The 21,882-nt window shown below is 45.0% G+C and overlaps 1 protein-coding gene across 1 annotated transcript in view; it reads right to left on the minus strand.

The window, feature by feature from the left end:
* SSX2IP (SSX family member 2 interacting protein) overlaps nt 1-21,346 on the minus strand; it is a 120,084-nt gene extending 98,738 nt beyond the window's left edge. The window contains exon 1 of the mRNA XM_072834284.1: nt 21,255-21,346. The gene's annotated coding sequence lies outside the window, so the exon portion shown is untranslated. The remainder of the gene's footprint in view (nt 1-21,254) is intronic.
* Between the last annotated feature and the right edge of the window lie 536 nt (nt 21,347-21,882).

Consider the following 21,882-nt stretch of genomic DNA (forward strand, 5'->3'; position numbering starts at 1 on the left):
TATGCTCCCCAGAACCACCTGGACAAAGTTCCCCTGCCTTCTTTATTTTCAGAGTCACAAGAGTCTCACAGCAGCTTCCACGGTATCTGCCTATCTTCCGGTATGATACAAAATTCCAGCCATCTTCCCTAGGGTGTTTATATGGACCCTACACCACCTGATCTCTCTTCTCACCAACTTTATCTTTCTGCCTTAACATCTTTCATCACTAGGGTTTCCCAGATTTGGATAAACAGAGTGCACATCCCTCCCGCACACTACTTAACCTGGTTAGCATTTTGCATAACAGTCACTTTGCTTAATAATAAAATGACAGGGGTGGGGGATGTATCTTCATTATAAAGCTTGTCCCAGTGGCTTCACAATCAAATCATTTTGCCATTTGCTGCTAAGTAGAATTGTGATCTCAGATGGCTTTTACACCTACCTCCCCATCCCCCATGTACCCTTTGCAGCCTCCCCACCTTTTACCTATAATTCCTTTCACATTGATTGAGAAAGTATTCATTCAGGGCATAACCCTGTGATAGGCACTGTGAAGGATATGAAAAAGCCATGAGGCCAACTCTTTTAAAAAGGTGTTAATTGGATTTTTCCCATATAAAACCCCCCATAGCATTTTATTTCCTAACTCTGCTTTGCACAGTCAACTTCATTTGCCCACTTAATGCAATTTGCTTCTCATGATAAGATTCTATTAAGTGATTATTAAGACATTCTGAGTTACTTCAGCCAAGCACATCTATAATCATTACCTACCTCCTGGGGGTGATGCGGGGTATAATTAGTTAAAGCTCACAGTTACCTCCCAGAATCTGGAGCTGCAAACAGAGACCATGTCCACACAGCCAAGCCTGGAGCCCTGAACTTAGTCTAGTAGCAGGACCAACACAGCCTGTTCACATTTGCATAAATCACATAGATCCAGGTTATGTGACAGTCAATGACTGATCTGTGGAAACAGCATACTAGATGTCAGCTATCTCTGTTACATCCCTAAGGCTTGATTTATTTTGGTTACTAAGATATTATAAATAAGTCCTAAAGTTACTACTAATAAAGCACTGGACCAGAATCTAAGGCTAAGATGTTAAGAAAGAAAGTCACTACCCTTGAGGAATTCGTAATTAGTAAACAACACAAATGGTAATCAACACTTCTGGCAAACGTTCACATTTACTCAGAAGCCTAGCTGGTTTTCCAAGGGAGTAAGAGGCGAGGAGTGAGGGAGGAAGAGGAAGAATTTGCCTCTGAGTGGTTTAAATACATCACTGATGAAAGTACTTGAGTCAAATACCAAAGGCCCCAGGGCTCCTGGGGTCTGTTCTCTCTTGGCATCTAGGTTTTCAGTCCAGAAGATTATAAGTATTTAATTTTGATGTGTGTGTGTATGTGTGTGTGTGTGGACTGCTTCAGTAGGCAAGCAGACCACGATGGGAATGGACATGGGTGACATTCCTATAATAAGGGACCGGCTCTGAAAGCGGCAGCACGAATTCATGGAGCAATGCATTGCAGGGATGTTCTGTGTGAGGGCAAAGAGCTCCACAAACTCCAGCAGCTCCTCACTGTTTCTTTGCTTCACAGCACAACACAATCATTGATTTCTAGGACGACCTCAACACACTAAGCGAAGGTTACAATTTGGCTGCGCAGGAGGGGAATAAGCCACACAGGGGGATCTTCACCAAAACATGTTTCTAGAAACTTAAATCAGTTCTGAAAATGATTAAAACCAGTTTTTGAATTAATTCTTCTGTAATAAGATGCAGGAGGGCAAACTGGAGTTCGACATAAAGGAGTGTTCTCTCCAAATTTTTTAGCTGCCTTTAAAATGGATTTGGGGACTCGGAGAGGTGAGGAGCATCCTAGGGCTTAGAGGCTGAAGCTAAGTGGGGACCGCAGCTTACGGAAGGCTGCCATGCTGTCGGCGCACGTTGGCCTGCTGCACCTTTCATACAGCCTGACAGCTATAAATGGTTTTTCCATTTTAACATGTAATTTGTAAAAGGTCCAAAGGTCTGTTAGCTTGCCAGTGAGAACCGTTGCTAAATTTTGCTTCTTGACTTGACAAGCCGAAAATGCTTCCTAGCTGGTCCTCTACAGGCAAAGCGTTTGGACCCTGCCCTGCCCGGAGGGACTGACGCTTCCCCGGTGCTGAGGTGCTGGGATCTGGAGCATACCTGTTTTCTGAGGAGGCCTCAATCCAAGCGGCCCATAGCAAAAGTCTCTCACTGTGGAGTAGAGGGTCTCTGCAGGAGACACAGACTGTTGCCAGGACCAACCGTGGATCTGGTACCAAAGAATGTGTGTCAGGATATGCCAATACTGCATTTCCTCCTCCTGCTCTCCTCTTTCTGGCAACAGATACTTTCAGATTTTGTTTGTTGGCTGGGTAGAACAGCAACTCAACAAGCTCCAGAGCTCCTGAGGCAAACCTCAGGAAATCGGATGCATCAGAAATAGCAGTAACGGATCCTAGACTTCCCCTGACCTCAGCACCAATGGGATATTCCCCAGGGCATCCCACATACAAGGGCCGAGGGTCCCTGGACCACCCTGAAGGGTTCCCCCAGGGAAGGAAGGATGGAGAAGCCAAAACCAGCGAACATGTTATTTTTACTCTAGAAGAGAAATACCCTTTAGAAAACAAAAGTGTTCAAATTCCTCTTATTTTTTTCCTTTAAAAAAAAAACAAAAAACTTAGATGCCATCTCCACCTGTTCTGTCTTTGCTAAGGGATTAGCAGCCCTTGAAAGGCTCTGGTCTCCAAGCATGCTGGGGGCAAGAAGAAAAGGGCTCATCTTGTGACTATTGCAGGTGTGAGGTGGCAGCTTCAGTAAGTTGGTCAGATCCCCGCTCCCAGGAGGAGGAGAAACAAAGGGGAAGAACACCTGACACAATCCAGCTAATCTTAGCTTAAGGTAAGAAATTCCACTGCTCACAGTTTACGCCAAGAAAACATCAGTCTTCAGGGGATTTTATCACCTCCAGGGACAAATACGTGTTTCAAGTCAGCTTTTAAAATGTGCCTGAATCTATGTACGTTCCTTAGCATCATTGTGCCTAGACAATGGCAGGTCATTCGGGCCCTATAGCATGCAGTCTGTGACATTTAAAATCACACATCATAAGTATTTTTAATTGCCTCAAGCAGCTGCACATGCGCACACGCATGCGTACACACACACACACACACACACCCCAGCTCAGTGCTCTGTGATTTCTACCACTGCCACCTCCTCCTCTGCTGTATGTCAGATTACAGGGGCACAGATGCAAACTTTATTGTACAAAAAGGGCGACACTAATGTCACCAGCCCTGCATGGATTTTCCAGGTCTTTCATTTCAGAAGCCCTAAGTGCAAAAGAGTCATTGTTATGCCACACTGAACTATACATTAATTTTGTGGCCCAAGTCACTCCTGGAAATACAGTTTTCACCCACTGTGGGTGGTTCCATTGTGACTATTTTCATAAGCATCTGCGAGAGAGGCTAGAAATACTAAAAGATCTTTGAGAGAAATTGTGGTCGGGGACCTACAAATAGCTTCACTTGAGTGTCCAAGCTTTCCTGGTCCCTGCCCCCCCTTTTCTTCTTTGTCTTCTTTTCTCTCTCACAATCTCACGCCCTCCCCCCACCCTGCCCCGAGAATGGACTTGGACCATATATGTGATGAGAGGCAATCTGGATGAGCACATTTCCTCTGTCACAAAATCATGTCTTCTATCCAAGCCACTCTCCTCCATTCCCCTCCTTCCTGAGGTCCTGCTTCCCGATTAGAATTCAGCTCAGAGGGAAGAGGTGGCACGCAGCAGATGGCTGCGGGCAGTACCTTCACGCAGCCTGGACGCCCACTCCTCAGCAGAAAGAGCCAGGGAGCACCATATGCTGGAGCTGCTAACATTGCCAGCAGAAGGGAAGCTTTGTTCTTTTGTTGGGTTTGTTTTGAAAGGGGAACATAAATAATACACACCCACTACTCCTTCCCTTGCGATCTGGGCAGAGCTTATTGGCAGTCCTTGCTGTGGCTGTGGCTCCGAGTGCCTAAATGGCTCCCTGAACACGGCTGGGCACAAGTGCTGGCCTTGACCACCAGATGGATTAAGTCTGATTAATTGCCAACAATAAATAGTACTTCTATTGCTTTTCTTATATTTAATCGGTGAATCAGCTTTTTGCTGAGACAATCATGTTCCCCTATAAAAACTAAGATCTTTGTTTTCACACAACCCAAAAAGCTTCTCACAAAGTCAGTTGGAACAATGGCCATCCCCACCACCTTGACCAGTGTGTGTGTGTGTGTGTGTGTGTGTGTGTGTGTGTGTGTGGAGAGGGGAGAATGAGGTGTGAAGGCATGAGGGAGTGGGGAAGAGGGGAGGGCTGACATGAGAGGGTAGGGAGGGATGGAGGAAGGGGAGGTCTGAATGACTGCTTTTGGGCTAAATTCTTGATAGCTTAAAATGTTTTGGAAATGAGGGGTTTTGGGGTTTTTTTTGAAAGTTTATTTTTTTTAGTAACCTCTATCCCCAATGTGGGGCTCAAACCCACAACCTGAGATCAAGAGTCAAATGTTCTTCCAACTGAGCCAGCCAGGTACCCTTGGAAATACGTTTTATATGTATTTATGTGTACTTGTATTTATGTGCATACATATACAAAAAGGATCTAAAATAGTCTAGCCAAGGTATTAAAAGTGTTTAATATGATTTATTGCTAGTCTCCATTTTATGTTTTTCTTGTGTTACTTTTGTTATTAGAAAAAACAATTAGCTTCACGTTGAAAAGGAAAGACAACATGTAACGTTAAACAAACCCAAACAATATCAACCACCATCATTAGAGTAACTACTACTTAAAAGGAAACTTCAAGTTGGTGCCATGTGTCAGACACTGTTCTGATTATCTTATATATATTACTTCATGTAATTCTCATGACCATGTTCTTAAGTAGGAACTATTGCTAACACCTTTTATGGAAAGGAAACCCACCAAAGCAAATTATTTATGTTCTAAAACAGCATGCATAATGCAAAGATAAACAAATGAACACAATGCACAATTTATAACACTTTCTTGACAGTAGCGTGTAGCTGACAACTAGGCCCTGAAGGTACCAGCACCATAATGAAGTCCACCTGAGTCATAGACAATGCCAGCCTCACTGGGTTTGAAAGGAATAAATGAGATATGGAAGCCAGTACAGTCCTGGCTCTGAGCTGGGACTTAATAAGTGAAAGTCAACCATCAGTCCCGTCTTCCCTACCACAGATATGTCCTGGGTCCTTTGGGGTGAATGGGACATCTTAGGCCTGAGCTGCAGCATCTGGAAACAGGAAGAAACTCCATCAACAGTAACGACAAAGTGACCAGTCTGAGACCCAAGTCCAGGCCAGGCCCACGGTGGGTGTTTTATCATGGTTACCTCATTCTGGTGCTCTGTCTACTGCAGTGCTAATTTGTATTGACCCCATTGCCAATACAGTGACAGCAACCGGGATTTATGCAAACACTGTGAGACAAGACTGTCAAGTGCCTTCTGAAGTACAATCGCCCCCTAAAAATCATGTTCCATGCCACTATAGTGTAAAATGGATTTTATTTGGAAAAAAAATGTTTCTTTCAAAGTCAGTAATCTATATATGGTTGTCACCTCCATTAACAACTATTTGCAGAAAGTTCATGGATCATGTACTCAGTGAATAGGAGAGACAGCTCCAAGTTTTTATAGATGATAGAGAGGTCAGGAGACCAAGTTAATCCTGACTCTGCCACTCACCAACTGGGTCAAATAGGGCTTCAGTCCCTCCATCATACCACGGCAGAGGTGGCTGTGTATGGCTGCTTCTAGTTCTAACATTTTGTGAGCCTGAGCTAACAAAGCCTTTGGAAACAAAGGGGCAGCAGAGCTTTCCCTGGAGGCAGGGGCGTGTAAGGAGTGTACACCCCATGGATTCATAAAGCCCAAGCTCTGGAATGCTGTCTGCATGTTATTCAGAATAGACTTCTTAGAAGGGATGAGTATGAACTGGGTATGGGGGAATGAAGGAAAGACAACATTTGTCCAGGTAGAAGGTGGTTAGAGAGAGGAGCTTCAGAACAGGCTTTCCTGCTTGTAAGAGAGTGAGATCTGCTCAACTGGGGCAGAATGTGCAGTATGGGTGTATAACAAGAGGAATAACCTACAGTGAATTAGTTCAACAAACATCTGTGGGGCATCTGCTGTAGGAGGGGAATAGGCTGGTACTGGGAGGACAGAGGGCTTCTCCCTGTCCCTGCCCTCAGGGAGATTCCAGTCTAGTGGGTGAGTAGAACAGGTCACTAGAGGCCTCCAGACTTGTGGGAGAATGAGAGCAGGAGAGGCTCTCCCATGACTCAGGAAGAGGCATCTAGTATCAATATCATCAATCCAGAAATGAGCTGACCATAAGGCTTTGTACTGTCAGCAGAGAAGAAGGGAGCTGAAGGGATTACATCCTTCCCTTTAAGATATTTGATTCCCGGGATGCCTGGGTGGTTCAGTGGTTGAGCATCTGCCTTTGGCTCAGGGCGTGATCCTGAAGTCCCTGGATCAAGTCCCACATCAAGTCCCACACGGAGCCTGCTTCTCCCTCTGCCCGTGTCTCTGCCTTTCTGTCTCTCATGAATAAATAAAATATTTTTAAAAAAAAGATATTTGATTCCCTGATTTCCTTGTCTGGGTCCACCCTATACAACGCTTCCTGCATGCTTCCAGAAGAGTTACCTTTCTAAAACATAGGTAGCTTTGGGTGACTCTTCACAAACATTATTAGTTCTCCACTTGCTATAGCAAACTCCTAGTATGGCATTCAACGCTCTTCCCAGAAGGACTTCAGCCAGTTTTCTTAGTCATAATCCTACCCCATTCTTATGTGACCTGGAATGTGCTAGGAGCATTTTTATCATCTTGGCTGTTCATGCTCTTGCCCGTTTCTTGTGGTCTCTATAATCTCTTTCCCCTTAAAGGGACAACTGAATTCTCTTTCCTGGGAGGATTTCCCCTTAGAAATTCGTTAGCTCAACAAAACATCCCTTATATTCCTTTTGTCCCAGTGCCTAGCACACTGCTCTAGACATGTAGGCATTCTACTGAGCTAAAATCCTCAGACTCTAAAGGAATTTTGAATGAACTTCCTGGGACTAATTTGCAGACTAGAGTTTCATCTTGCATGGCAAACCTTGCCCCCTGACCCTGCAGAGAAGGATTTTGATGCAACATTTTGGTCTAGCAGGGAAAGTTTGGTGGTTGATTACTGATGTCTGCCACTGTCACAGGAAGGGGGTGTCAGCATGCATGCCATTTAAAAAAATTATTTCACTAGAAGCTTCCAAAAGGCACATACTTCTTATTCTTGTTAATATAACATAATCCTGGTCATTTATAATTTTTTTGGTCATATAATAGGTTCTTGGTTGTTATGAGCCAGCTTTTCAGCTGTTGCCCTTCCAACGGACTTTGTCTACATTTGGCCCATAGATTTGTGGAGGCTTCCACTTGCATAAAAGTTCAATTATCCATAGCTCTGGCTAAATAATGAGAAAAAGGATCTTAAAAACAAAGTGTAGCTAGATTAAATATCTTCCACTGGTATTTGGAATTATGAAGGCATTATTATTATTTGAAATCTTAGTTTTTAATGTTCTAGGCCTCAAATGCTGCTGGTTATCTGTATAGCTAATCCTGCCTAATGCTGTCTTCTACATTCAATTAATAATGTGTTCTGGATGTTTAACAATGAAGCACAGTCTGACTTTCATCTAGCAATTCAGAGAGCTAAACGCTCTTGCCATAAAGCAGGTATACTTCTTCCCATCCTTATCTGACTGGGTGCCCACAGCAGGGGAATTTGTGCCAGAAGCTGGAGAAAAGTCCCCCGTCTTTGTTCAGACACTTTCTAATGAGGCATCTAACCTGAGTCAGGCAGTCCATGTGGTGCCCTGTGATCACAGTCAACTCAGGTAAAACAAGGAAAACTTCAGAATTAATGCTGAAAGCAGGTTTTATGCACCTTGGGTATTTTTCCCCTCACTTTCTCCACAGGCTCTGAAAGTGATTATATTCCCAAACAGGGAACAATCACTGCAAAGGAATGCAATCCTTGTAAAGCCCAAGGGCACACAGCTTTCTCTAGCCACAAACAGGTCTCACAACGCAGAGAGGCCACCTGGGATGTCTCCACTGCCAAGGGACAGGGGAGGGAACCAGAACACAACCAGGATGCCAACACACCGCTGGAGGGGAGGCGGCTGCCATTTGAACTAATGCTTTTGAAAATCTCCTGCTGGCGAGAAACAGGGAAGTGCTAATGGATGTAATGAACCAAGACTCCCAGGAAGCCAGAGTGAGAGAGAGCAAGCAGTCCCATCAGCTGAGTCCTTTAAAACTAGAGCAACAAAAACACTCTGGAAGAGAAACACACTGGGGCACTTCAGTGTGACCCTGGAAATGGGCAGGAGCCCCCAAATCAAGGGGCTAGTCATCAGCCCTTTAGCTCTAAAAGAAGTTATTTTGTGTATTTCTAACACAAAGACTCCAAACAGGAGTCTCCCACATGCTTTGGGAAAGGGTCTGGGATGTGGAGCAGAGTTTACAAATGTAGATGGCAGTAGAGGGGAGCACAGAGGGCACAGGGCAGCTGAGGCTGTGTCCTCACACAAACCCCCCACCCCCGCCCTGCCTATGTTCACTGCACTTTGACCATCCCATCCTTGTCTACAGACATTCACCTGGCCCCCTGCTTCCACCTTTGCCCCTGTATTGGTTTCCTATAGCTGCTGCAACAAACTACACAAACCGAGTGGCTTAATGTGTCTGTACACATTTGTTCTCTTACAGTTCTGGAGATCAGAAGTCCAAAACAGGTCTTATTTGGCTAAAATCAAGATGTCAGCAAGGCTGTGTCTCTAAGGGAGAATCCATTTCCATGTCTTGCAGCTCCTGGAAGCTGCCTCTGTTCTGTGACTCATCGCCCCTTCTTCCATCTTCAAAGACAGCAGTACAGCATCTTGAAATCTCTCTCTGAGCCTCCTTCCCTCCCCCACCAGCTTTTTCCTTATAAGGACCCTGGCGATTATATTGAACCCACCTGAATAATCCAAGCTATCTCCCTATCTTTAGGTCCTTACCATAATCACATCACCGAGTCCTTTTGTCAGTTAAGGTAACATGGACACAGGTTCCCGGACGTGGGACTGGGTATGTCTGGGGGGCCATTCTTCTGTCTACCACATTCCCCTCCAGTCTCACCTCAGCAGTCAGGACAGAACAAGCACCAGGGTGAGGGTGAGCCAGATGGGACCGGGGGATGGCATAGCTGGCCTTTACCAGTTGGACTGTGTGGTTAGCAGCTCTTTATGCCAGCACTTTTCCCACTGGTCCCATCTAGCTCACGTCCCCCCTGACTCCTGAGCTGCAGTTCCTGGAATGGCCTGGCACCTCTGCCACATTCTGAGTGGAGAATTCACAAGGAGCTTGGACCCCCTGCCTATACCCTTGAGCCCAGACCTCCTGAGGCTCTTCTCTGTTAACATGCTTCAAGCTTGGCTCCTCACCTGGGGCTTGGCAGATATAGAGTTAATACATTCTTTTTCCCACCCACTCTCCCTTACCCACTTGCTAGAAGAAGCCCTTGAATCACCATGACACTGAAGGGGCATTTGAGTGCCAGCATACCTTGTTGGAAATTAAAATGCATTTTCCAATGAGAGCATTAAAAATCCTGGGGGGATGTCACTGAAATTGTACTATGCTCAAGGTACACTACATACTAAACCAGTTTGCTGGGTGGTGGAGATCTGCCCTTCACTTTAAACTTCATTTCAGGGGCAAAACTTCTGCTGAATGGCAGACATTTATCAGCCCTCCCTGCCTGCCTGGTGTTTTTCCAGCAGCTGCGCTGGATTTGCTGTGTCACTGCACTGCCTGGTCCACACACATGTCTCCACCATAGCTCTGCTTGGTGGCTCCCTTCTCGGGGTTTTTATTATTTCAACAGCCACTTCCATTCCATCACTATGCTGGTGAGACTCTGCACATGCCTCTCCCCTTATAGAAAGAATTTACAACATCCAACCTCCGTGGAAGGCTAACAGGAAGTAGGGAAATACAATTAGTGGGCAAAGTTGTTAAACTTGATGCAGTCTTGTATTGTAGAGCAGGTGAGGGAAATATCCAGTGGTGACTGAGTCTGGGCTCCAGAGGAGACCTTCCTGAATTTTAATCCCAATTCTGACACTTCCAACTGTGTGGCTGGGGCAAGGATAAGCAAAAACTCCCCACGTCTCCGCTTCTTTGTCTGTACAAGGGAGATGAGAGCACACGTCCGGCCCCATCTTCCTTGTCTGCCTCCCACCAGAAGCAGAGTATAATGGATTCGTGTTTTCTCATCCCTCTCTGTAGCTGGAGATGACACACTTCTCGCCAATGGGCTGAGAGTGGAAGTCTCTTGGGGAAATACTTTTCTCTATAATAAAAGATGGGAGAAGATTCCTCTTTCTCTTATTTTCCTCTTTCTGCTTTGGATGCTGTCATATGAGAACGTGATGTTTAGGGCTGCCATAACCACATCACCAGGGAAAGCCAGGAGAACAGAGAGATGCTCACCTGTCACCCTGGCACCACTGAGCTGCTCAGCTCCTCTGAAACTTCTCTCCTCTCTGCTGATGAGATGATTAAATAATTCTAAGATTTAGGACAGTGATAGCTGAGTATTAGGATTCTTGTGACTTAAGACATTCTGATAACAAATGTCTGTCTCAGGAAAATCACTGCAAGGATTAACTGAGATAGTGCATGTCAAGTGCCTAGCACAAAGCTATCATTCCATAAACAGTAACTTATAATAATCAATACATGGGGCAAATAAGGATCTACAGCTATTTGCTTTTTAACTTCCTATTTTCAAGATTAATAACTCACCAGTTTATGCCTGTGCTGAGAAATAAAGCAAAGTTTCAAAGGCTCTCCCACATTTGTCGAGTGGCTTATATTCTTATTTGGGCTTCTGGAATAGATGTTCCTCAAGGACAGGGAATGTGTCTTATTCATCAGTAAGCTCCATGCCTGGCACATAGAATGCCCTAAGTGGATGTTCTTGGGCAGAAGGATGGATGGATGGATGGATGGATGGATGGATAGACAGACAGACAAGTGGCAATGCCAGAGTCTTTGCAGAACACCCTCTTATCCATCATCAGGCCTGGTAGCCTTTTTGTCTGTATAACACCAAAACCTGAGCATCAGAATCAGACACTTATGGGAATCTGGCATTTTTAATTTTAAAACTCTAACCAATGATGTTTTACTCTAACCAGAGAGGTTTCTTTCTACCTGAGCTAAGAATACAATTGAGTATTCTCCTGGCCCAGCATGAGCCAACCTGTCTTTTGCTTTGATGGAACATCTAAATATGCCATAAGCCCCTTATATAATATGGCGCTTTTTTTTCCCCCAAAGGGAAGAGATGACTTGCACAGAAGAGTTTAAGAAATTTGCTTCCTGCAAAGAAAAAAAATGATCATTTTTATTATACCCACAGGACCGCCCCCCCCTCAAAAAAACTGTTCATAATAATGGACTTCTGTTGGGGCTTCTAGCCAAGATTATCTGATGTCTATGGCTGTAGTGATTGTCTCATTTGCTAAACAGATGCTAAATTTGGGAATAGATGTTGAAGCAAGGATTCAGGAACAATGCAAGATACTCATACCATGCTTCTGATCATTAGCCCAGAAAATATCACGTGTTCTCCAGGATAGCCTGAAATCCCTCATCTATGCAAATGGTTCAGGATATGTGTGCATGTGTGTATGTGTGCGTGTGTGTGTGCATGCATGCACACGTGAAAGCATGCTTCTAGTCCATTATTACCTGCAAGCTTTCTTCCTTACGTGTTGAAATTCTGCAGATGAAGATTACCAAAGTGATTACGTTCTCTTGCCATTACATTATGATAGCCAGCATCAATCACCAGTTTTACTCTAGCTCATGTCTTTCCAGTTAGGAATTTCTATTGGCTGCTAATAACAGACCAGAAATAATGTTTAATAAATGTGCTGTTTGGAGATAGGTGGTCTAGGCCTGGTTTGGGGGTTCTGCAGTGTCAGCAGGAACTGAAGCTCTTATATCTTTCTGTTTTAGCATGTCATTTCCACTCTGAGGCTGCCTTGTATTTCAAGTTTGGTCACAATGACTCTAGCCTTTCCTGATAAGCAGAAAGAAGAAAAGAAGAGAAAAAGAGCACATTTCAATTTTTCCTCTTCAAGACATCTTCCTGGAAGTTCCACCTAATAGCATCCATTTATATTTTATTGGCCAGAAGTTAGTCATTTGGGTATAACTCTCTGCAAGGGAAGCTGGGAAATGTAGTCTTTTGGCTGGTATGTTGCCACCATGCCTACAACTTGAGCTCTTTACTAGGAAAGTAGGGGAGGATGTATGTAGAATAGAAACGGTTAAGTATATGCCTTACCCCATCTTTACTCTGCTTGTGCTCTTTCACTCCCAAGATCTACCTGAGCTCTCACCTTTGATATGTTTTGGGTTTTGGTCATCCCTTAAATCAGTGTTTACTTTTTAATGTTTATTATCTATTCCCTGTGTAGATAGGCCACTTGTGGTGTTATTAGTGATGTATTTTAACCAGAACACACTGAGCTACTCCATCTAGCTAGGTGGTACTCTCGTTTTACACAGAAACCTATTGCTTCCAGGGTAACCTGCTATTATTGCCAACACCACCAAAGATACAGGTACAGAAAGAGGCAAACAACCAATTAATTGAGGCTTTACCATGTCCTGTTCGACCCTTCCAATTAATTGCCCTAAGAGGGAAGTGAAATTAATTTTCATTTTATAGATGAGGAAATCAAGGATCAGAGAGGTTAAGTAAGTTACACAAGATGACACAGCTGTGAGAATTTAAACACAGATCATCAAATTTTTCTTTCCTGCTGTATATTTAAGTAACTTCTATACTGTCTCCCCAAAATGAAACTGGGCCCAAAGTAGAGCCCACAGATGTGAGGGCTCTGCCCCAGAACACTCCAACCCTAGCTTGGCTGAGGTCACTGGTTTCAGAGGCTGCTCTTGGCCCCTGACCAATCTGCACGATGGAAGCAGAAGGAGCAATGGAAAAATTGACTACTGGTCTGGTCCTCAACCTCAGTGCCAACTTCTTTGCCATAGTGGCACATGTAAAAAAAATAATAATATTTGTACAGCACAGGGTAACAGAGGCTGAGGGGTCCATGTTTTGTCTCCCCCCCCCCCCCCCCAGCCTTTTCTCCTGCTGTTCTCTCTGCCAGGAGCATGAATATCCTTTTTCTGTTCTGGGCTCTAATCTAAGATCCACATAGCATTTAGTTGGCCTGACTTCCAGTCTCCTCCTGTCTGTGACAGCTCCTCAGTCTCCTCTAGTCTCTCATGACCTTGATATTTTGGGAAGGACCAGTCAGTTATTTTTGCAGAGTGTCTCTCAAATTGGGCTTGTTTGATGTTTTCTTATTAGTTTGAGGTTACGCATTTTTATCAAGAATGCTTTAGAAGTGATGTGTCCTCAGTCAATCATATCAGGAGGTACATGATGCTGGTGTGTCATTACTAGTGATGCTGACCACAATCCTTTGGTTATGGTGATGTTGGCTGGATTTCCCCACTGTAAAGTTATTGTTTTCTCTTTGTAATTGATAAGCGTCTTGGCCTAGATACTTTGAGACTATTTAAATAATATATTTCCCTCCAAACTTCTGCACATAATCTCAGCATCCATCTGGGCATCTTGCCTGTGGTGTTTTGAGGTGATTTTATATGTCCCTCACTCCCTCACTTATTAGTTGTAATTCTTCTGCAAAGATTTGTCCCTTCCCCATTTGTTTATTCAACTATTTATTTATATCTGTGTTGACTCATGGATAGTTATTTCATTCAATGAGTTATAATCCAATCCTATTATTAATTTATTTTGCTGCTCAAACTGTTCCAGCTCCAGCTATTGGAACCTCTTTCATGTTAACTCTTATGCCCTTCTGACATGCTATTGTCTGTTCGTGGGTACTTCCTTAATTTCTGGGACCGAAATGCTCCAGATTCATCCTGGGTTTTCTCTACTTCACTCCTACCATCAACTACTCTTACAAAGGAGCCCTGGATCCTTTTATCGGAGAATGGTTTTTAGAAAACAAGATCTGGATGCTAGGTGGCACTCTCTATCATTATAAGATAATTTAGAATCAAATTATGATTCCAATTTTAGAGATGAGAAGTATAGGGATGAGTGAGGTTACATGATTCACAATGTTACACAAGACAGAAGTGACAGAGAAGTTCAAACCAGGGCAGATCCTGCATTCTGAACCTCTCCACTAGTGCAAATGCCCATTTATTATAAAGATGAATTACTATTTAGAAGAAAAAGTACAGATGTGCCAGATAAATGTGATTTCTGGTTGATGGAATGCATATAAAATAGATTTACATATAAAAACAAGAGTGGCATCCATTAAGTATTTTTGGATTGATCTTGCTGAATGAATCATCATGATCATCAAATTTTTCTTCATCTCTATAAAATATCTTATTGTTTTATGCTTTAATTGTAATATGCTTTAATTCCTCTCTGGAACATGGTAGGGCATATGTAAAGTAATAAAGAACATAGAAAATACAATGGCAGCTTCACTTTTTGGATTGCCATAGTCTTGGATGGAAACCTGATGGTGGGGTTTACCCCTGGCCCCTCTTTGTCATTTTGCTTAGTAAGTCAGGAAACCAAGGCTTAGGAACAGTGACCTGAGTTTGGCAAGTGGTGAGCAGAATGAAGCTAGAATGGAGGTCTCCAGGCTGGTACCCACTTGCCTTTAACGCTCATGGATCTAACCAGGGCAGGATGACAACATCCTCAGACAGTGAGCCTGAGTGGGCAGGACCACAGAATTCTCTGTACCTTGTATCCAGGCTCTTGGGTCATCTGAGAGGCCTGTTCACACCACTCCACTCCCTTCCTGCTCCTCCTGTGTTGAATCCTCAATACTGAAACTGCTCCCTGCTTCAGTAATGGCTAAGAATCCAAGACAACATAAGTAGAGAACAGAAACATGGTGGTTGACTGAATGAGATTGATCCAGAGGTAGGGGATCTGATGTCTAATCCCAGATTTGCACTAACTGGTTGTTTACACCAAGCAAGATCTTTTATCTCTCTGAGCTCCTCTTACCTGGCCTTAAAATTATAGGGTTGGATTAGATGACCTCTAAGGCACCATTCTGCTTTGAAATTCTTGGAAGCTATAAATTCCTTTCAGAATTTCCCTAAGTAGGTGCTGGGCCATCCGCAGTCTCATTGGTAGAACTCTTGCGCCATCTCGTGGTCAATCCAGAGGACTCTTTTTCCTCAAATGCCTTTTTACTCTCAGGCCTCGCTTCAATTGAAGCAAGAGAATAAAGCAGGTTCAACCCTTTGCAGGAGTGCGGCAAAGTGCCAGACCTGGGAGAAACCCATTTAATTCATGTCCTAGGAAGATATTTTGTGCAAACTCACTGCTTCCTAAGGCAAAGGCTTCGGTGTGTGGTTACAAAGCCAGGCTCCTGATGTCAGGAACACCCAGTGAGGTGCCCTGATAAATGCAATCAGGAGGAGATGTGTTTGGGTTACTCCCTGTGTGATAATCTGTTACACGCTGGTCCTTATGCTTTCAGCTGCTCCCCAGTTAACACTCATTAAGCATGCATGTAGTGCTTCATCCTGAGCCCTAGCCCTGCTGTCAGAGCCCTCCTCCAGACAGCTGCAGCAGAAAGAGGAGGGAAGGAACCCTTGGGTCTCCTGCTGACCTGGAAAAATCCTTTGTTATTTAGTACACCCCTCTGGGTTTTCCCTTTTCCTGACATTCTCATGGAAATAAGGATGGTTTCTGAAGTCTGCCTGACCCCAGTTGCATCACCTGAGTCATCCTTGGGCTATGGTGCATTTATTCCACACATCCTGGCATTTGCCAAATGTTGCCATTAATCCCAGAATGATAGTCACTACCTGATTGTTCATGGCTCTTTTCATGCTAACTGCTGTTTAACTGGATGTTCCACATCTTTACTTATAGTGTCTATGTCCTGGTGAGGCAAGGACAGACAGCATTATTGGTGCCCATTGTACAGGCAAGAAAACCAAGGACCAGAATGGATTACGTGACTCTCCCCAGATATGCAAATAGGGAGTGGTGTTATAATAAAACGAAGAAGTTCTGACTCGTTCAATTATGCAGTATTTGGAAATTTGTTTTTCCAAATTTTTATGGTCTCACCGAGGGGCCATAAAAGGGTCTCACCGAGGGGCCATGCAAGGAAATGCAGTCAGTGGGTAGAGAGCACTGGGCTGGGAACCAGAAAAGCTGGGTTTTTGACATGGCTGCTGCCAGGCTGGGGGGGAGGGGCTGGGGAAGTCATTTCCTCATCTGTATAATAAAGAGGGGCGTTTCTGATTTGGGGTGTGCTTCAATATCTTTAACCCCGGGTCTATCTGAATAAAACAATTCACTGAAGTTATCTTTGCCTAGTAACTAAGTATCATTTACCTGGCCAGTCTAGATTGTTCAGGTAGGTTTATTGCTTTGTTGATTTTTAAGTTTCTTTTGTTTGTTTGTTTGTTGTTGTTTTTTTCCCGAGTGACCTGGCCTGTTCTTGGTACAGAATTCCATTCCCAGGTTATAAATTCCATCAGGGCAGTGATGGCAAATTGGTTTCATCTTGAGTGTCCTTCAAACCAGTGAACAATGGCTGTCAGGAGTTCTGTTAAGGTTTTTGAACCTATGTTCCTAGGTTCTGTGGGATGGTGATTGTAGTCATATCTGCAGTGGTCACAGGCTGGGGAAATCTGGGGGGTGAGGGTGTTATCTATGATAGTAGTGAAGAATTTGAGAGGGGCAAGGCAAGCCATGCCATGCTCACAGGCACAGAGGCCGCTGGAAGCAGAGCTGGGATGGGAGTCCAGGCTTCCTCCCTTCAAGTTCAACTCTTCCCACTGAAGTCTCCCTCCTTATTGGTTGTCATGGCAATCAAGGGTTCAGAAGATGCTTTTTGATGATGATGATGATGATGATGATGATGATGCTGATGTTGAGATTAACGGTGCTGTGGCAGCGGGCTCTCTGCCTGAGCAGTTGTGTATACTCCAGAGATTTATTCTTCCTTTCTGTAGGACAGAAGGCTTAACACTTGACAGGAGATTGGCCATATGCCTTTTTAAAAATGCCCCAGAGCTTCGTGTGCTTTTAAAATATGCCTTTCTTCTCCTGGCCAGTCCCAAGAGAGACTCCTAAAAGACAGACCTTGCACAAGTGACAGGTAGCAGCCAGAGAGGATCCCAGGCTGCAGGGAGGAGGACAGAGGGGTGCTGTGGGCAGGGGAACAAAGGGGCCAGCCTTCTTGGCCTCACAGAGGGGCATCTGAATGAATAGTGATGGTTGTGGCCTTCCAAATGGCAAAGGCATGGTCCCTGAGAGGCCGGTGGTGCAGGGGCTCCCCACCCAGATGGACCTGCTGTACTGTGAAGGAACATTCTGTGTTCCTTGGCTGGCAGTGAGCGCGCAGCCTATCAGCCTCCCCTGACTGCACACCAAGAGCCCTGATGGCTTCCTCACGGGGCACCCTGGAGCTTCTGCCCCAAGCAGATGCCTGGGCTTTCAGTTCTCACAGAGCAGTCTTGCCTGCGGCACTCTATCCATCCTTCTCAGCTGGGAGGCAGCGCTGCAGTCCTGAGCTGTGCAAGGAGCCTCCCCACAGGGCCCAGGAGGGAGGATGATGCCTGGGCAGAAAAGGTGACCTGGCACTGGGCATAGGTGACTTGTGGGGCCCACCTAGGCCCCGGGGCCCTGAATGCCTTTTTGTTTGAAAAGAAATCAATCTACCCTTTCAAAAAAGCATCCATGTTACCAAAATCCTAGGTAAAAACGGTGCAGCTGATACGCTGCTAGGGAGGAATTCCTCAAACTCTGTGGGCCATGAACCGTCTCCAGGGAAGGCCTGAGTCTGGCTCACAGTGTAGATGGGATTCCTCCCAACACACACACTTCTCTTTGCAGGCAGGCAATTCCACAGGGAGGAGTAACCAAATGTAAGTCTCAGAGCCATTAGAGAAGAGGCTCTGGATCCTGGCTTCAGGTTAGGAAAGGCCTGGTTTTTGGAGCACTATGCCTTGCACTCAGTGCCTCTGGGCCAGGCTTCTCCTCCTCCTAGGATCCTCCTTAGTTCAAATGCAGAGCCTCTGATCTCACAAAGTAACAGCCTTCACAGGTCCTGAAGCTGACCGGACAAGAAGTCCCATAATAAAAGAAACTTGGTTGCTACTCAGGCTCCAAGGCACTCTGTCTTTCTTCTGCAAGACTATTCCTTTCTTTGCCACCATTAGCATACATTCCTTAATCAAGGAAGCCCCAGGAAGCCACGAACCTGCAACACTGGGTGCACTTCTTTCCACACCAGGAGCATTGCCACAGGGTTAGCAGCTGGACATAATCTGAGTCTTGAGGGATTTTAAATCACTGTCAAAGGTGAACTTGCTATCAATGGGCTGAGACGCAGAACTAAGTTTCTGTCTCCAAGGATTCTATGGAGGACCATGCAGAAGAGGAACAAACACTCCATCATTCTGGCTCAACTGAATCCCAGCTACTTGAGCCATCCTGACCCTTGGGGTTGGATAAAGAGATTTCTGTAAGGATTCTGGATCTAAGCTACCATGTCAGAGTTCTTTACACACCTGGCCTTCCATCATGCATTTGTCTGTATTTTACTGTAAGGCAGGGGCTATCCCTGTGCATATAAATACTCCCTGCCTCCTTCAGGGAGAAGGGTCCTCAGTCAAATAAGTGAACCACCTTTTATTGAGCACTATGTTCCAGGCACTGTGCCAGGCTCAGGGAACCCTTGGGTCCTCAAGAAGACATTAGATGGAGGGCAGTATAGGTGGCAGGGGTGGTGGAAATCAGTATAATATGTTGCAGGTGACATGTCAGAAGTAACAATTGGATTCAGTGGGGGCACAAAGTAGGAGCTGCTATTTCCTCTGTGGGAAGAAAAGCTTCCCCCCACCAGCAGTTGTTTGGGAATGAAAGTCATAATGTGTAGATCTTCCATACACTCTTCCATCTGCTTGCTAGGCTTCAGTCCTGGTGGTCACAGATGTCTGCCTACCCAGTCTAGTGAGGACCAGCATCTGAGGCATGAATCGGGCTCTTCAAGCTCCAGGGCTTAGGACAATAGTTCCAGTATCCTAATTTTCCATGGTGGGAGCTATACTTGTCCATAGCTGTATTTGTCCATACATAAGAGAGTATAGTCATCCAGAAAAAGCCCACTCTTCTGGCACAATTGCCCAGGAAATCCCAGATAGATGTTTTCTTCAATAAAAGCTATGTTTATTTAAGAAACACTCCAAGTTGGGGCTACAATAAATCAATAGAAGAAAAAGAAGCAGCAGCCCATCCACAGCCAGAGACCTGAACATCACCCAGGACATCCAGCTAGATTTGTCCCGTGGGCCACAGACTTGTGATTTTCCATGAAATGGCTAAGGAAAAACACTTGTACTGCACATTTCTGGGCCTACCTTACATCATCATGATAATTTGGGTTTTACCTGCACCCAAATGCATGATTTGGGGTAATCTAGTTCATTAAAAAAAAAAAAAAAGATTTATTTATTTATTTTAGAGAAAGAGAGAGAACAGTGGGGAGGACAGAGGCAGAGGAAGAGAGAGTCTCAAGCAGACTCCACGCTGAGTATGGAACCCAACAGAGGGCTTGATCCCACAACCCTAAGATCACAACCTGAGCCGAAATGAAAAGTGGGACCCTTAACAACTACATCACCCAGGTGCCCGAGGTAATATAGTTCTTAATGACTGCATTCATTTACGTGCCCTATCCAGGAGTTATTGTATATAGTTACATTAGCATATATATTAACACGGAAAAACAGTGTCTACGTCATAGACAACAATTCACAGATAAGGACCAAAGGCAACTTCTAGAATCTGCTAGTAAGATCAAGCTAGAGTTCATGAAGCATGCTCTCCTTTTTGCTACTTGTTATTTTATCTAATTCTTTCCTCTAGCTTGATGCCTCTGCTCTATGCAGGCTTTGGGAAGCACACATCTGCTTATCAACAATCTCTGGGATCCCTGGGTGGCGCAGCGGTTTAGCGCCTGCCTCTGGCCCAGGGCGCGATCCTGGAAACCCGGGATCGAATCCCACGTCAGGCTCCAGGTGCATGGAGCCTGCTTCTCCCTCTGCCTATGTCTCTGCCTCTCTCTCTCTCTCTCTCTCTCTCTCTCTCTCTCTCTGTGTGACTATCATGAATAATAAAAATTAAAAAAAAAAAAAAAACAAAAAACAATCTCTCTGAAAGTGCCTTGAACTTTAGGAAAAACTCCATGCCCTTTTGAGGAGTCTCAAAAAATCAATCTCCACTAGTAGTTCTGAGGTGCCTTATCACGTCCAATGCACTCTCTACCTGGACCTTCATGGGAAACGTGAAACCTTGGAGAGGCAATGCCGGAATGTTTAATGCCCACTGACCCTCATTACTCCAGCCTTCCCCAGGCGGCAGCAGCATTAAGGAGGCAGCTCTTTGTCCACGTGGCCCCCTTACCTCTCCCCACTAGGTGCCATCCCTGGGGCCCTAGCATCAGGAAAACAGGTGGCTGCACCTCAGCGGCAACCAGGGAGAGCCAAGAGCAAAACCCATTTTTGCTTTTACTTAGTGAAAATCATGATCTGAGCTGTGTACTGCAGTGAAAAAATAATTTGTGAGTTTAAAAGCAGTGAACTATCCATTGCCACAGGTTACTTTTAAGACATGCTTTTTTGTCCCTGAGGAAGTTGCACTCCCAGTCATGAATCCCCAGGGAGGGCATGGAGGAGGAGGAGGAGGAGGAGGAGGAAGAAGAGGAAGAGAAGCATACCAGGGAAGGGAGCTCCCCTGGCAGTCACTTCAGGCTATAACTTTCGGAGCAAAGAAAATGGCTGAGCCGGTTCCGATCCCCTGCAGCCTGGCACGGTGATTGCTTTACACTCCAGGGCTGCAGGGCTCACTAGAGCACAGCTCAGCACCTCAGTGGCTCAGGCCTTCTCAGGCACTCTGCAGGAGGCTTGTCCCAGATATACAACTGCTCCTGCATCTGGTTTTAGGTTGCACCACAGTATGGAATCACAATCTATTCAGAAGAGATGTGTTCTACTCACCTGCCTTCATCACGTACATAGGTCTTGGTCCCCTCCACACGGCAGACCCTGCTCTAGGCACTGAGACTTCAGGAGTGAACCCAATACAGGTGCCATCATCATGGGGCTGGCGTTCTAATGGAAACAGACAATAAACAAGTAAACATACGAATATATGATATGGCATGTGGGAGTGATCTGTGCCATGGAAAGCCTAAAGCAAGGAGGGAGGATACGAGCTGCTCTGAGTGCGGTGGCCAGGGAAGGTCTGCTGATGAGCTGCCCTCTGAACAGAGTCCCTAATAGAGAGCATTTCAGGGGGAACAGCAGGAGCTCAGTAGAAGGAAGACTCTGGCAAAGAGCACTAAAAACTGATTTTATGAATCGCTTACTATGTCTGTAAGCAAGCACTTTGCATACCTAGCGTGCTGCCTGTATGCATCGGCGCATCTAACTGTCACGACAGTCCTTTGCCACAGGTACAATTATTCTCCCATTTTATAGATGATGAAACAGAGGCTGAAGGATGAGCTATTTTGCCTCAGCTCAAATACTTAGGACATGGCAGAGCTGAGGCTTGAGCTTGGGTCTAGTCTCAGTCCAAACGCGTCCCTAACCTCTTAAGATATAATGCCCCATGCTGCTGCGT

This window comes from Canis lupus, chromosome 8 (assembly GCF_048164855.1).
Source record: "Canis lupus baileyi chromosome 8, mCanLup2.hap1, whole genome shotgun sequence".
Lineage (NCBI taxonomy): Eukaryota > Metazoa > Chordata > Mammalia > Carnivora > Canidae > Canis > Canis lupus.